The 17,303-nt window shown below is 36.4% G+C and overlaps 1 protein-coding gene across 5 annotated transcripts in view; it reads left to right on the top strand.

Annotated features, from left to right (window-relative positions):
- TSHZ3 (teashirt zinc finger homeobox 3) overlaps nucleotides 1-17,303 on the top strand; it is a 214,436-nt gene that overhangs the window by 12,045 nt on the left and 185,088 nt on the right. For all 5 annotated transcript variants that reach the window (XR_014947527.1, XR_014947528.1, XR_014947529.1 and 2 more), the window contains exons 6-13: nucleotides 5,615-5,688; nucleotides 7,234-7,295; nucleotides 10,367-10,474; nucleotides 11,270-11,353; nucleotides 12,363-12,972; nucleotides 13,550-13,648; nucleotides 14,774-14,885; nucleotides 16,056-16,176. The gene's annotated coding sequence lies outside the window, so the exon portion shown is untranslated. The remainder of the gene's footprint in view (nucleotides 1-5,614; nucleotides 5,689-7,233; nucleotides 7,296-10,366; nucleotides 10,475-11,269; nucleotides 11,354-12,362; nucleotides 12,973-13,549; nucleotides 13,649-14,773; nucleotides 14,886-16,055; nucleotides 16,177-17,303) is intronic.

Below are 17,303 nucleotides of genomic sequence, written 5' to 3'. Positions count from 1 at the left end.
GAATGATAGATTAACTTCAGGATAGAAATGGGAAATACTGTTCTAAAAGCAACATTTCATCAGAGGTTAACAAACATCCTTTCTGTTTTGTGGGTGTGTTTCTGTAAATGGACATAATTATGTGTTATTTTTTTTTTTTTTAGCAAATTACTATCAAAATGACTGTAGAATGGCAGCATATTGAAAGTGGTGCAGTCTATAGGAAAAAGGTGTTTGTATCTGCATAGGGTCTATTTCCATAGAGTCAGATCAAGGTAAATGGAACAATACCTCAGTTGAAATGTTTTTGTTTTTTTTTTTATAAACTGCATTGAACCAGAATAGAGGGGCATATCAGCCCTATATGCATCTGATAACTAAAGGTTGCAAGAGCGAAACATGTACCCCAGTGCTTCTGGGTTTGGTCCTCAGAGATTTATTCTTTGCGGGGAAGTTACTTTAGAGGCTTCCTGAGGTGCTTCATAGCCCCTTGTGTGTCCCACCTGTCAGTGGGACAGATATACAGATCTACCCCAGCACTAAAAGGGAGGAAAGCCTCCTGGACTTTAATTGTGCTGTCCCACAGCACAGACACAACTGTCTTTGCTCCTAAGGGCCCAACACGTCTGTGTAAATGGGGCACAGGGTCTGTCATTTGATAATCAATAAAGCTGAGCGGAACAGAATTCATGTGACAATTTTAAAAACATGCTTAATTGATAATTCTGTTCTGTAGTATTTTTAGTCTGGCTCAACACAGAATATTTTGTCTTTTCAAAAGTGCAAAGTGAAGAATTGTTATTAAATCTAAGTATTACTTATAGATTTAATAATAATTCTATGACAACTATCATTCTGTGAGAATTCTCTGTGTTAACTTGCAGTTAATATTATGGTTTTTCTGGCAAAATGTAAAACAAAGGCTATTCTTGTGTTTAAAAATGCAGTATATTTGGACAACATGCTGTCCAGGCACTGTGCACTGTTATTGTATGTCATCATGTCTACTGGGAAACCTGACATTAAAACATATCCTTGGTTCTCACTTAAGCCAATTTTATAGGGCAGGAAAAGAAAAGACAACATTTTGCAATGAAAGCACCTTCTCCCATCTGGCAAAATGGCTTTCTGGACTCTATTGTGGCTCATTGTCTAAAAATAGGATGAAGACAAATTGTTATCATTTGCGAAAGCCCATGACAATAATGATAAATGAACAAATTTTTTTGCCCTCTGAAGTCATTGCTTAAGGCTTTCTCTGGGATCAACAATGTTAAACTGGTAAACTTGCCTCATCTGCATCAGCAGAAGGTTTACAAATGGCTTTGTAAACAATTTTAGCCAGAGCGTTAATCTCTTCTACAGAAGTAGGGCTTGCATGATCTATGATTGATTTGCAATTTAAAATGACACTGAAACCCCTGAAACAGATATGAAAGAAACTTTCAGTGAATAATGCTTTAGTTGACAAGAAAAGATAAGGCACATCTTTCATCTGATAGTGGGCTGTTTTTGATAAATATTGTTCATAATGGAGAATTTTGGAATCACTAATGTGTGGATAGAACGTTACTACTTTTTGACTGGAACCTCAGAAACAGTTTTCTTCAGCAGCAGTCTTGTTACGGGAGAAAACTTAGTGTGATAGCGTGTCTTGTTTAAAAATTATCCAATAGATTTCCCTATTATTTAGGTCACAAGTTCAAGTTTTAAAAAGTGAAGACCCAACAAAATATAGCATTTGACCGGCATTTTTGAGTCTGTGTGAAATAGGTACATGAAGATATATTTCTTTTTCTTCTGTTTCATTATGAAAAAAAAAAAAGAAAAGAAAAGAAAAGTCAACCTGTATTGTATATTTAAAATGATTAATTAAACAAAAACAGAGTTATCAGTCAGAAATTTAAAATAGCTGTCAATTCCTCCAGGAGACCTCTTAGCTTCAAAAAGTAAATATCCCCAGGATGTTGTGCATGTGTATGCTCCAAAAGAGATAGCAATTAGCTTGTATTATAAGGTGATGTTCTCTGCAGTTGTGAGCTCTGCTTCCTAAATCACCATATAAGTGATGACCATACATCACCACATAGGCTGACTGTATCCATCTCAGGTTGTCCGATGGATTTCATGGCTGCTCTTTGGCTCGCAGGGGAATTGGACAGGTTGTCTGTGTAAAGCATTTCTGTGGTTGAAATTCTGCACAGAAAGAGTGAAATGATAAAAATCCAGCGTGTGTTTGTGGAATGAGTACTTATTCTTTAGGAAGTGAGATGACATTATGAAGTTGTTTCACAAGAGTCACCAAACATCATATGACTGCCTTCAGCAATGTGAAGTGTACGTGTGGATTGAATTTTTATTTGATGCTGCCCAGTGTGCACTTTTGTTGTTGCTTTTAAAGATAATTATTTGGTGGCCTCATTTCATTTTAAAAAAAATAAAAAAAAGAGCAATGTTCATTATGGAAAAATACAAACAACCACCACCTGAACTATCACAGTTTTTGCTGATTGATGGTCACATGAGAATCAGAGAAAAAGAAAGCAAAGGCTCTTTGGGAAGAGAGGAAGAATTTCTTGATCAGGAGATAGTGCCAATAAGCAAGAGTCAAAGCAGGCTGCAGGACTGCTTCTGGGGAGCTGCTCTTGCTTGGGCTAAATGTGTGCTTTGCATACAAAGATCTCCAGAACTTTGGGTCTGCTTGCCTCGGTCAGCTTGTTCTCTCCTTAATGCCTATGTGCCACTGTGAGTGGATAAGCAGCTGCTGCTTTGAGGTGAAAGGTGCAAGACAGAACACAACAAAACTCCTTTCATAGGAAATCTCTTTTCAGCCTCTTGTGGACCAGACTTGCACAAGGAGGATGTAAGGCTTCTGTGGCTTGATTGATTTAAGGTAGAAGAGGTCAGTCAGATGCAGGAGGCGCAGCACTGGATCTTTTCAGATAAACAGAGCCTGTAATTACAAGCCAGTTTCCTAAGTTTTAGATTTCTCGCAGATCTAAAACTGACAAGAATTTAGCTTTATTTTAAAAAAGCTAAAACATTTGAGTATCTTCTCTCAGCTATGTAAACACCACTAAAGATGATTGGGAAGGACAGAGTACAAAGGTGGCTTTCTAAGTACCCTTTCCATTACTGGGAAAAAAAAAACCCTCAAAAAAACTCTCAGAACTTTTGTACAGACAAGTCTGCTTTAATAGGCATAATGTATAAATTGCTTTGATAATCATATTCCTTCACCACCTTTATATTTTGAAGTATTCAATCTAGCTTTAATTTTATTAATGTATTTCTTTTATCTTTCATCTGAATAGTGTTCTGTATGTAAAGTGACCAAATGTGATTAATGATGAATAGATTAAGATGGGACAGGGTGTTTGAAAAATGACTTAAGTAGTGCATGTAAGTCACTGGCTATAGTCCCAAAATGCAAATTCTGGTTAAGTTAATGACTGGAAAATCATGATGGCATTACTGTATGAGTTCTACATTATTTAAAATTGCTTTATAAACAATAAATAATTAGCATTTTACATTGAGACTAGTTAATATTATCACACTTAATTATTTCTATAGGCATTATTATTTTAGAGTTGGAAGTATAAATATAATGGATTTGTAGAATTCTGATGATCATTTTTTTGCTGTACAGAGTTTGTAAAGGTTGAGCCTTGCATGTGGTAAGTCCGTGTCCCGTTAAAGGTTGGTACTTTATTGAAATATGTGGAAGAAGCCTGTTTGCAATGGGCATTCACTGTCTTTATACAAAGATCTGAGAACATCCTCTAGGATGAAATCTCAGGAAGAGGAAATTTGTTAATATGTTCACTCCTTCCTGACAAATGAGCGTTATCATCAATGTGGGTGCACACTTCCACTTATCCTTTCTGTAGCTGAAGAGCTTTATGAAAAAGAAATTAATAATGCACACTAAATTATGTCTGCAAGAGACATTTATGTGTATATTGCTAACTTCAAGACTGAATAGATGTACATTTCTTTAAAAATGTTTTGGGTTTTATTTTGTTGTTTTTTGTTGGGTTTTTTTCCCTCGCACATCCATAATGCCTTTATAGAATGCATGGTAGAAAAATGTAGTCTTGATTTCAACTGAATACCTGGAAGGAGTGTTCCCCCCCCATTAATATGTAGACGTGTTCACCTAGTATTTGTGTTATTTTTCCTGAAAAGAGCCAACTCTCTTGAATGACCCTAGCACAAACGTGTGCCTTAGGATGTGAAATTCAGCAAAGTAGGTGTCCTATTACCATAATTTGAAAGAGGTCCACTTAATAATAGCCTGTATTAAACGAGAATCTGCCAAAGTCTGCAAAGTCTGTTTTTCAGCAGAGAGCATAAACCATATGTTTTTAAATGCAGCTAAAAATGGTCACGACTCGCTGTTTCCTTCTACCTCAGCCTGCAGTGTGTTACTTAGATTTGCAAGGCATAGCCACCACTAGTACTTAACACTGCTGAAAGTGCCACCCTTCAAGGTTTTTTTAACCACAAAGAAAAGAGAAATATAGTAGCATCGATTGTTAAATCCTGGTGCTTGTTACTCACTGCCCGCACACGGAACATCATGCCTTTGTAGCAGTGAGGAGAGTTGGTATTTATCAGGGTTCAGAGCTAGTTCAGCCACACACTTGACAAATTATTTGTGGAATTGTTGTATTCACAGTCACTTAAATAAGAATCTGTCAACACAAGGCTGTGCTTTGTTGCAGCAGGTCTCACAGTTTTTCCTGCGCACTCAAAGAATGATGGATTGGAGGTAATGCAAATTCACTACCATTTTATATGCTGGTGCCTTCTTCATAGACAGGAAACATAGCTCAGTATCATCTTGTAAAATGCCTTAACTGTAAAGGCCTAGTTCAGTGCTGAAAGTGCTTTTTAAAAATGGTATGTTGGAACAGGGAAATGTAATTCAAATATTTTCCTCACGTCTCATTTTAAAGACTGTTTCTTGGAGCAGGTGTGCATTCAGATTTTCCCAGGCTGAGGAGGACATATGCTTATCTGTGCTTGGTAATTAACACAAATTGATAAATACAATTATTAGATTTTATTGCAACTTAAAAGTTAATACTGCTTAACAAGATATTAAATTTGAAGAGCTCACGGAGCAGAAAAAAACGTGTCTGTTAAGTAAGTTAGTTGTTGTTGTTTATTGGATTTTTATTTTTTTTTGTAAATGCATTTGTCCAGCAAGCAACATCTGTCTTCAAGCTCTATAACCAATACCAACAATGATAATCAAAGGTAAAAAGAGGTGACCCTTTGGCAGAATGAAACTTGCAATTATAAATAGGAAGCACATCTCTTCTAGTTGATGCTTTTAGGGAACTGAATTAAACTGGAGTATTTTGCCCAGAAACAAAGCCTTCAACTTCTGGGCTCCTTTCCCCACCTCACTGCCAGTCTCTGCCAGGCTAGGGGCAGCACGGGCAGCCCTGGGGGATGAGAGCAGTCAGACCTTGGGGTGTCGGAATGAAGGAGGAGAAGTAATAACATGCGCTGAAGATGGCTCTTCTGGAAAGTTCTCAATGCGGTTGAATAAATGGAGTTAGAGCCTATTTAAGCTATACCTCTGTCATTATCTTTTATTTATTTATTTATTTATTTCCAGTAAAATTGATCTTTCTGCACTAGGAAGAAACTTGTCTGTGCAGGAGAGGGCTTCATTAGAGGGTGGTTTCAAGGGTAAGGAAGGAAACTGCCATGCAGAAGGGACAATCACTAATCTGACCTTGTACTTCCCAAAGTTCAGGAGGTGTTTTTTTCGGTCTAGGATAATAATGGGAGGATTTCATGATGAGCATACAAAAACTTTTTTGAGAGAACAAATGTATGACAAATATTTTCCTTAGATTACTGACCCAATAGGAGTTCCTGATCAATGCAGTATTGAAACCTTTGTGAATTATAATAGATACTGGTGAAGTCATTGAGTGTGTCTTCAGTTGGGCTGGATTTTAACCCCAGATACTCTGGACCTTAAGCTTTCAATTTGATTTGTACATGCAATAGGAAGTGCCCCCAGAAGTGTAACCACATGGTGTAAGTGTGCAGCTGGTGTGTGTGCTGCTGCTGACACTGCTGTTGAGCACTGATGCTCTATCTGCACTAAGAGCACTACTGAATGATAGTCTACTTTTTTTGTTGGCCAAATGAAACAAGATAGTTTGACATTGAATAAGAGCATTATCTTTTGTGAATATATACTGTCTGGCCCCTCTTTGTTCTCTTTAGGAGTAGCATGCAATGGCCTGTTATGGAGAGCCCTTAAACAACAATAATTTGCATGCTATGTGTGTGCTGGATGTGGATGGGCACTCTGTGGGCAGCAGCCCTTCACTCAGTACCATGACCAGCCTGGCAGCAACGTATTGCTACAAACAGCTATCTGCAAACATTTCATAGCCTTTATTTTATCAAAGAATGGCTGTAGTACAACACTGCATATAAACTAACCTGCTCTTCCTCAGTTCACACAATCCTCATTTCCTCCTGTACCCATCTACCTTCAGTTGTGACCTGGCATTGCAGCAGCTTGTGCTGGCACTGTAACAAAAACTGCAGGGACTAATGCCTGCACAGAAGTGGTTATCTGGGGTAATATGACTGCAGATACCACTGTCCTCTGCTGGAGAGCTCAATCATGATGCCTTTGCTATGTTGGCTCTCTCCAGTCTTGTAGGGATGCATCTGTCTGGCCAAGCTCCTGCATGGCCTGTGCTCTTCCTGGGCACTGAGACTTTTATAGTATTTTCCCTTGCAATGTTTCAAAGCGTTTGGAAGCTCAACATGATTTCAAAGATTGCAGATTGACTTACAGTATGGGATATAGTATTTTCACTTGCATCTAAAAGGGCTGTTTTGCAGCCAAAAATTATATCGCCAAGAAATCACACATGGTTCACAACACAGCTCTTTGATAACATTGAAAGTATATGTAATATTTTGAAATCACTAGCCAATTATTTCTAATAGTTTCATGATAATTTATGTAGAGAATCTATCTGTTGGATTTGTTCCTGCTTTGGTCTAAATGTATTTTTGAACACTCTGTCAAACATCCCCATTTGGCACCTATTTTGTTTCAATGAATTTCCTTAGTATGTCCAGATCTCTTGCCAGTGTGTTTGTGGAACATATTTTGACAGCTTTGTCACCAAATTTGTTACTTCTTGCATTTGGAATGGGTACTAAGTCACTGATATTAACGTGTGTTTCCTTTTGGTATAGACTCAATTGGACAATGCGTTTATCCTCTTTGATGGTGGAAATAATAAACTGAATATAATAAGGTGAGTGAAGTTTTGTTCTTTTTCATTTCAAATGTTATTAAAGTCTGTTATGGATGTTTTGGTTATTATATTTACAGCTGATAATGCTGGTTAGCAGAATGTCATTGTATTTTAGTTGTGCTCTACACGCTTTGCTTACCCAAGCCTTATGATAACAAGAGTAGCTCATATGTGATGTTTGTAGGTCCCCCCTCACTACATGCTTGCTCCCTCTCACACAGATACATATAATTTTATTTCAATATGCTTGGGTTAACTAGACTATTGAATTTCAATTTGTTGTGCTCATTTATAAAATAGTCTTCCTATTGAGTTTGTTAGAGCTGAATGAAAATAGTGTATTTAAGGCTGCTCATGGTCTTTTCCATCATGTTTTCCTTAATGTGGAATTCTGAGATTAAAAGAAATGACAAAGTAATGCCTCTGGAAATATAGAAGTCAGTTTTGTGGCTATGTGGCAGTGGTCACAGTGGGGGCTGCAGGGCTGGCCTGCCTTGGTAACATCCTCGGAGCTCATGCTGGTCTGTAATGTCTTCACCCCAAAAGCCCCTGCTATTCCTTGGAGTCATTGCATTGCACAGCCCTGCACCACCTTGTTTTCTATGCCAGGCACAGCATGGGGTGAGCGCTCTGCCCTCACGGCACTGATTTCTCTGGGGACCTGCACTGCCTATGACCTTGACTTTGGGGCCTGGAGCTGATTGTCTGCTGCCCAGCTGTTGGCAGCTGGCTTTTCAGCCATTAAACTCTCTGGGTATGGTTAGACCTAAGGTAGACATTCTGCATCTGAAGGAGTGAGTAGAACTTGCAAGCTATTTTTAAAATATTGTCCAGCAAATAGTCTGGGAAGTTTTAACAAATGACCTACCTCTGACAGCAGAGGCTAAATGCAGCGCAGAGAATATGTATTTTAGATTTCAGTTTCAATAAGGCTTGGTGGTTGCCATAGCTCCTGGTTACTTTTGCCCTGTTGCAGATAGCATAATAGTTGGATATAGTTTTGGTGACCCATAATGGTAAGCTATTCTTTGGAGTGCTGTGCAGTGCCTGGTTATAGCTCTTTATCTGAAACAGCACAACCCACCAGGAGTACCAGCAAAACTGTTCTTACCTCTCCTTTTGTGGAGAAGTAAAGGACTCCTTTTGTGGCCACTTTCAAGAATCCTTTAAGAGATGACATTCAGTTGGCACGAAGCTTTTTGATTCTTACTGCTGGAAGATAAGTTGTTTACTGTGCTGAACAATATGTACCAAGTAGGAAATGAATCTTGAAACAGCTGGTTTTGTTGGTTAAGTTCTCCTCTTATTTTCTGTAATGTAAGGATTATTTTAAAAATGTCAGCAGCCTTCCTGAACTGATATGCATTGCCTTGTGAAATGAATTAATACGTATATCAGGCATGTTGCATAACAATTGAATTCTCAATATAAAATATCTGAACAATAAATAAAATCGTTTTTTGAATGGGTTTGCTGTGCTACAAATTTTAAATAATCTCAATTTTAGTTCCTTGTGCAGGACTGTGTATTTACTTTTTTACCTTTTAGAAGTCAACTGCCCCAAATGGTTCTGTACTTTGAAGCAAAAAGTAGTTTTTTGAAGATTTTAGTTCCTATGGAATAATACCCGATTCTTTGAGCAATTTTTTTCAGCTTATCTGGATAATTTGAGGAACAGGCTGCAATCCGGGTATCGCTATCAAGGTATCAGAATGTTTTTCTCAAAAGACATTATATTAAGATGACAAAAGTAGGATGGATATTTTGGACAAAGTGTAGCATATATACTATGCTTTCATGGAACTTTTTGTTTCTCAAGCCTGAAGCCCAGCTTAAGTGATGGCAGCAATTTTGTGCCAGCTGGCAGCATTCTTCAGAGAAATAGGAGCAACAGGCCATAGCAATGGTCAGGTCACAGCATACTTTTCATCCCATTAGAGAAGAAAGTAATGAAATAGCAGCTCTGCTTGTTTTATAACATCAAGGAATTTCCTACAAAATATTGGAGGCTGGGGCAAGATGAGGAGTGAGTTTCAATTACAAAGATAGACTGTCCTGCCATTGATTTGGTTTTCCTTCTGGTTGGAAATTTTGCATTATAGAATATCTATTTTGTACTTGTCAAATTTCTTGTTCCACCGACTTTCTTTGTTATATCAAATTACCAAATTTCTGCAATTTCCTTTTTTTTTTTCCTTTCTTTCTCTCTCTCTCTCTCTCTCTCTCTCTCTTTTTTTTTTTTTTTTTTTTTTTCTCCTGCCTGGAAAAGGGATTACACCATATAAATCAAACAAGGTAATCCTGACAAAGAAGCAAATCGCTCAGCAGACATCATCTGTTGTTGGACATCATTTGGGTGTTGGTAGAAGACAGCTCTTCCACACAACTTCTAACAGATTGCTAAATACACAACTGATTTACTCAGTGGAGGTGATGCTTATCAAAAAACTGAGCAGAATTTGCACTTTGAAATACATTCGTGGTCATGTGAAAAAGGAAGTGACTGAGTGGAGATGGACCTTGGGTTTCTAAGGAGAACAGATAAATCCAAGGAAGGTTCTGTGACATTATTCTGTATATATAAGAAGCAATAATGTCATCTGATTTTTTTTTTTTTTTTTTCTGTTTCCTGTTGATTGACTTTTATAGCTTGCAAACATTATGCTGGATTGTAAATTGCAATAAATTTAATCAAGAATTATTTTATTCAGCCTACTAATGAGGAATAATAGCGTATGTATCAATTAGACATGTCAATTTGTGTGAAGAAATAGATTTACAAAGGGATAGTAGGTAAAAAAAATATCATTGGTATCAATTCACTTCATTATTTTTAATTTGCTGTGAATATTGAGTGCTTCCAACATAAAATCATTCCTCAATTAAAATAAAACAGCTGTACTCCTACCAGCTTTTCCTTGCTTGTTGTTGCTTACAGATAGCAGTTGTCATTGGCTTCAGTCTCGTGTCACTTCACTAATTTGCAACAATCAATGGGTAAAAAATAAAATAATACTAAAAATCTTTGGCTTATCAATACATTAGGTAATGTACATTTGTGATTTTTACAGATTGCACTGAAGAAGCAGAAATAATTTAGCGGCAACCTTTGGGGATATCAGAACTGTGACAAAACCCTGGCCTCTTCTGTTTCCAGCATCAGCAAAGCAGCAGTAGTTGTGAGTACTTTATTCATTTTGGCACTTTCTTATTACTCTAGATTCCCTTTCTTTTCCCCTAGGCAATTTCTAGTAAACTAGGTCCCACAAATGTGTTATAATGTGAATGAGAAGGATGAATTCTGAATTGGTTTGTAGTGTGCTTCCACCATAGAATCCAAGGAGTCCCTCTGCTTCCTTTATTAGTGTGTGTGTGTCTGTGCCCTTATTTAGTTTTTTATGATGTTACGGGGCATGTTTCTGTTTTTTGAGTGACATATGTAGCTCCATGGTTGTCCTCATTCATCTTCAAATAGGTCCAAATACTGACAATGAGAGCACATTTGTAGGGAGAAACATGGAAGTTACTAAAGCTGTTTCTACAAATCCAGATGTTAAAATATGGTGCATAATTCCTTCTGTTAATTCTGTTTCTCCAGCAATAAGTTCTTCATAGCCTTGCAAGATTTTATATTGGTCTACCTTACCTTCTTATGATCTGGCTGTTATTTTCATGGAATATTTTCATAAAATATGCTCAAAACAAAGAAAGAAAAACAGAAAAATTATTTCAAAGTTGTAATGTTTAGGATGTTAGAAGTGTGCCAGAAAAATCAATAATTACATCTGCTACTATCTATGAATAGAAAGAAATCATCTCTCTCAGATGAAGACAGAGTTTCTTTCTCTTCTTTGAGAAAAGAAACATCAAGAAATACTTCTCAGTATTTATTTTGCAGCCAGTGTTGCAGGTTTTAGTACTTTTTACATCCAACTTGTTGAATGCATTTTGCAATGGTGTTTTTTTGTTACCAGTGACAGCTGTTTGATAGAAATCCCTAGAAGAGAAATTTGGTATCTATCTGTAGTAAGGCTGAATGCATGGAATCTGAACCCTAGGTAGGAGTGGATTGTTTGTAATGAGAAGTAAAAACTTATGAATGTTGTCTTCAGTGTTGGAAGTAGAAGCTAAGTCTTGCTTGTATCGGAGAATTTTAACTAAAGGTGATTTCAGTACTCATCTGCAAATTTGCTTCTCTGTAAATGGAATCAGCACGCTAAATATGTATGAGGTTCTAGAATTCAAATGAAAATTTCAAATAGCTGAAGTTCTCTGAGTTTCAGTAGTGTTGTGATAATGAAAAAATATATATTTTTATATAATATTACTATATTCAATATTTTAAAAATATTGAATATAGTAATGAATAACAATAATAATAATATATTAATGCAGTATTTTAAATGATGAAAATAATGATTACGTGAACAATGTTTCTGAGAAAAAATCATTGCATAAGCTGAATATACCTTTAATTTTTTTCAGGATTGTTACTTAATATTGATATTTTGTTATAAAAATGGCTATGTGAGTTTAATGCCAGACTGTCTGATAGGTATGCAGGTATTTCAAAACTGAATAAGACATGTTGCTGAAAACCACAGACATGCTGAACATGCTAACATCCAGATATTCAATCTATAACATATAATACCATCTACACTGGGACTCGAGCTGACTAATTTATCCCAGGTACTATATCTCTGCAGACTTACACACTACTTTTGGTGCCAAACTTCTTGGGTGATTTTTGGAGGAAGAATTCTTTCCTTTCTACATGACTGATAGTAGAAAGCTTTCAAATATCTGGGAGAGGATGACAAACAGGAAATGCGTGTCACAAGACTGATAGCTGAGTTTACTAAATTGTAATTAATTTTGAGTTGGGACACTGTTACTTAGAAATAAACAATGTTTTTTATCAGTGAGTATCAGCAATGCCCATCAGTTTGTATTTCCTGTTCATATCTTCCAGTATTTTTCTATGTTGCAAGCTGAAGCTTGTCCACAGCATCCTGTTAGTGTCGTAATGTTCTAACAAACCCATCACCCTGTTTTTCTGTGCAGTCGGCAGTATTCCTCCAATCAGAAGCAGTTCTTTTCCAAACTGAGATTGAAGTTAACTTTACCAACTGTGTGCCTTCGAAAGAATCTACCCAGCCTCGGCTATGTTTGTTTACTTGAGACTGTAACTTCGCATTTACGAGTTCAGCAAGACCTGAAGTGACTTGATCCACACAGCTGTTCAGTGTTGCCCTACACACCAATAACCCTTTAGTATAATAAAATAGATGTCTTTGCTTCTTTACTAGAAGTTACAGAGAAGCCTTCTGATCACCCAGCTATGAAAAGCACCGTGACTGGTTCTGCCCAGAAGCTGCATGAATACATGTGGAGCAGAAAAGTTGCTCTTTATAGCCAGCTGTAAAATCTTTCAAGCCCTGTGAACGTTCAGCATGAGAAGGCTTTTCTCACTGGCATTTTCTAAGATATAGATTAACTTCAGCATACCACCCTTCAGCAGTATGCGTGAGTCAAGATTACCCTCCAAGCTTATGCTATATCGATGAAACTCAAAGTCAGCCGATCCGTTTCAAGAACAAAAGCAGTGTTTGGTTCCAGTCAGCTGCCAGAGAACATGCTCCAGATTTGACAAACGTTGCAGTTAGTTGCTTTTGTGAGTTCAGTGCACAGTGCAAATGCTGTAAAATGTTTTTCACATGATGCAATATTGCCAGCAGATAATCATTGGAGCATTAAACCAAGAGAATTTCTGTATATCCTACAAGCTGCAGGAGGATAAGAAAAAGTAAACAGAAACTACGAGCTGAATTTTTCAGATGATGCCATTCCTCCTCTTGCACTTAACTGATTTGTTTTTAAATGTTACTTTTTGGCTGTTTCTCTAGGATCTGATTAGAAAATCCTAAATCAGTGTGGAAATGCTTTTTTGTTTCTGTCCTAGTTTTGACTGTGTGAATTTTTCAGAACATTTTCAGTTTAATTATGCAGCACTAAAAATTGCAATTAAACTGAATTTGCAATGGAAACTGCTCATTTTAGTTAACTGTCAAATTTGCTGTTGCATTGTGAAATCGAGGCCTTTATTATTGTGAGGTGTTTTGGAAAAAATTACTTTTTAAACAGGGGGAAAATGTCAAATCTCTCAGTTCTATTACAATGAGCTACTGATTTGAAGAGAAACCCAAACAATGAAGCTAGTAACTCTCTAAACACAATGGAATCTTTTCCAGGTGGTGTCTTGAATTAGTTGGATACCGCAAGCATGGGGAGTATTGAGTGAAATCCTTTTGTGCATCTTTAATCTGTTTTATGAAGTGCATCTTCAAAAGGTAGGTGGGAGATAATGTTGCTTTAAAGCGTTGCCCTTAAACCTTGTGTTGCCCTCCTTGTTTTAGGGATATCTGACGTGGCCTGTTTTGCAGGATGCTATGACACGATTTGATGGATATTGTGTATTATATGAGACTGTACAAATCTTAATATCCTCTGCTTTAGCTTGTGATGTACAGCTCTGTGTATGTAGAGCATCTCAGACTAGTGTCTGAGACTACCCTTTTCCTCTAAGCCCTAGGCATTTTTATCACTGTGCCAATAAAAGGAAAGGGATTTATGGGGTACTGCTTTTTAATTCATTCAATTCTCTGTTCATTGTGAGGTTAATGTTGTTGATCTATTTTTCTCTTGAAACAAATAAAAACAATATGTGCTGACACTGACTTTGACTTTTGACATGGGAGATAGAGGTCAACATTTAATTCTATATTTATGGACTACATGAACAATATTATCTGTATTAAAAACTGTTCACTCAGTCCTTGTCATTTTACAACTTAGTTCAGTAGCTTATATCATGCTGAGTGTTTTCTCCAACTATGATCAAGATGCCATCATTCACAGCACTACACTTAAGGGATTGTCAGCCTTTCAATTAAAAACATCTCTTTTGCAGGGGGTCCTAACATGTGACTAGCAAATAATAATAATAATGATGATGATATGCCAAGAATGAACTGGGGTTTTACTTTAAAAACAAATGTACATTAAAAATACCTCCAAAATCACAATCCCCCCAAAACCCCAAAGAACCCAAATAAAGACAGGAACTGATCAGTTTGGCACATGTTCAGTGGATGTTTTTACTTATGTTAATGTATCAAGCAGATATAACACTACCTAAATATTCATCCATTTCTTTGTTTTTTATATATTCTTGGCTGATTTTATTTATGAGAGGTGGTTCTCCACTACTAGATGTCTCATGCCCAGACAGTTCAGACACTGCATACTGGTGACATCACTTAGTAATGTGGTTATTATTACTGTGGATGGTTCAGCTGTACCCATAGAAGTCCCAGCAGATGTGAGTTTATGCTGTTGTAGGCCACTTCCTTTCTCAAATGGTAATAAGCTCTTAGAATGAATTTTTACTTATTGCTACTTCTATTTTTTACTAGGGAAGTACAAAGGAAGACAACTCTGTTTTATACGTATTGGATACAGAGGCACTATGTTTTCTTGTGAGCATTTCTCATGGTGTAGAGCAGATCTTTCAGATCCTTGGGACAGGTAAATCTGAGGTTATTTCACTATGAAAAATCTTTAGATGTGTTATTCTCACTTCCCTGGGTATAGCGGCCTTTGCTAATTTTCATGAGCTAAACTGTGGCTCTTTTGTGTGTTATTTATTTAAACAAACTCTTTTGTGAGAACTATTAAAAGAAAGTTTTTTCTTCCCAAATTGTATCAGTTGAAAAATGCTATGGGCTATTCTGTTATTTTCAGAATATTGTAAACTTGAGATAACCCCATCCTTGGCTCCTATAAATCACAAAGTTCAGGTGAATGAGCTGTTAATAACTTGAAATGTGTTAAAGACAATCCTATCACCGTGTTGTAAATTGGACTCAGTGGCATTGCTAGCATAAGTGAGAATACTTAGTTTTATTCATGTTTACAGGTTCAAGCTCTTTGATGTACCTTAAATTCTGTGAACAAATTGAATTATCGATGCCATTAATATTGAAACTGAATTTATTTTCAGAGATTATCCATCTTCCTTTAGTCAACAGCAAGAAATTTGAGGTTAAAATTTCCCCAGTGAAAAGAGGCAGTAACGTTTTCTATAAGTTTATAGATTCTTTGTCCATGTCAGTGAGTATTTCTATGTATATACTGCATTTATATTTAAAAAAATAAAGAAAAAAATCCAGAATAGCTGCTGCAGCCACTAAGGACATGAAATTTGTGAGCTTTTACACCAAAATACAAATACAGTGGCCAATGCATGGTTGTGGTCTGATGTTTGGTTTTTTTGTTTTGTTTTGTTTTTTGTTTGTTTGTTGTTTGTTTGTTTTTTGTTTTTAAATAAATGTTATAGAAATTAATATGCATTGTCTACCAGCGTTCAGTAATTCCTGTGTAGATCTTGGGAGGCAAAGAATCTACCACAAGTCTTACGTGTCTATTCTAATAAGGACTGCAAAACTGCAACATGGATGGATCATGTTACGTATCATGAACCTCTGAAAAGATTTTCATTAAAAGAACTCTTACAGACTCTTAGCACTGCTTCTCAGCAGATGGCAAGAGGTGTTTATTTGCCTTATGGAATTCTTTTCTGTTTATATACAGAGAAGTTGAGAGGACAACTCTGAAGGATCTGGTTAATATGGATATCATTAGCATTAGCATTAAAAGTGTACAGGCATTTCAGCAATACATTCTTTTTCTAACCAGCTTTGCCCTTGCATTGAAATGATTCCAAATATTGGGCTGTCTTGGAGAGAAGGAAAAAAAAGAAAAAGAAAAAAAGAAAAGAAATATGGCTTCCTGATGTGGAATCCTGAAGTGGAATCATGTAAGGGCTTCTTTTCATAATGAAACCTTTAATTTTCCATTATGTATCTTTCTTCCCCTCTTTCTCTGTCTGGTTCTCTGTTAAATATCTCCTGCACTATTTCTAGCACTTTTGAGCTTTATTTTTCGTTCCTTGTCTTTTCTTTTTTCCTTGTCCTTTCCTTTTTCCTTTCATCTGCTAGCTGATTTCATTGTCTCTTAGCTGCCATTCTCCCTTATTATGTCCTTCAATCTGCAAATCCTCTCCCATATGTGCTCTTGTCCTTTCCTAGGCCTCCTGCCTTTTGATTTTTTCCAGATCTCATTTCCTCTTCACCTGATCTGGCTTTATTCAACTCTCCTTGCGTCTATCTTTCAGCCTGTCTCAAGCCTCCCTTTTTCCCTCTGTCCAGTTGTGGATCCATAAACTAAACAAGACTTTGGCAGAAGATGTCAACAAATGTGATATTCAGACCAGAACTTGACAGCTGCAAAAGTAAAAAGGGGATGTAAAAGCCAAACTTTTGATTTGGATGGTGTGAATACTTTTTATTGAACAAAAAACTCTGTGAATATATCCTCTTTTCTGCTTGTAAATTTTCCTGCAACAGCTTGAGTCATTTTATATTTTACTTAGTTAATATTAATTATGATTTTATTTAAGCTTGAATTGGATTTATTCCTGGTATGTTTGCAACAGTTTATGTAAAGAATCACACTTTGTACTGTTATAGTGATTTGCAAAGATAAAAAATATTATTATGTATGTTCCTTGGCTGGGAGAATTATGAAAATAAGGATTGTGAGCTTTGGAAATTCATAGTTATATATATATTTTTAGTTAAAGGATTATTCAAATTGAAATTTAATTTAAGAAATCATTTGATACTAAGGTTTTGTTTTCATTAAGCAAGATTTAAAAAAAGAAAACAAAAAAAAACCCACAAAAGAAGTCTAACCATAATTGTTTGTACAACAACAGTGTTTTAGTTACAGTTCACAATTTAAAAAAAGAAAGTAATTTCCTACTCTGAAAGCATTGGATTAAAATTATATTCCCTGTTAAAGAGAAGAAGGGACCTACTGTCTGGTGACCTTTATTTTGGCTGAAGCCTAATGGCCATTGAGCTCTGCAGAAAGAAATGTCTC

Source organism: Coturnix japonica, chromosome 6 (genome assembly GCF_054131305.1).
Source record: "Coturnix japonica strain WE chromosome 6, WE-NBRP24, whole genome shotgun sequence".
NCBI lineage: Eukaryota > Metazoa > Chordata > Aves > Galliformes > Phasianidae > Coturnix > Coturnix japonica.
The sequence above is the reverse complement of the archived record's forward strand: the minus strand, read 5'-3'. Positions and strand labels throughout refer to the sequence as shown.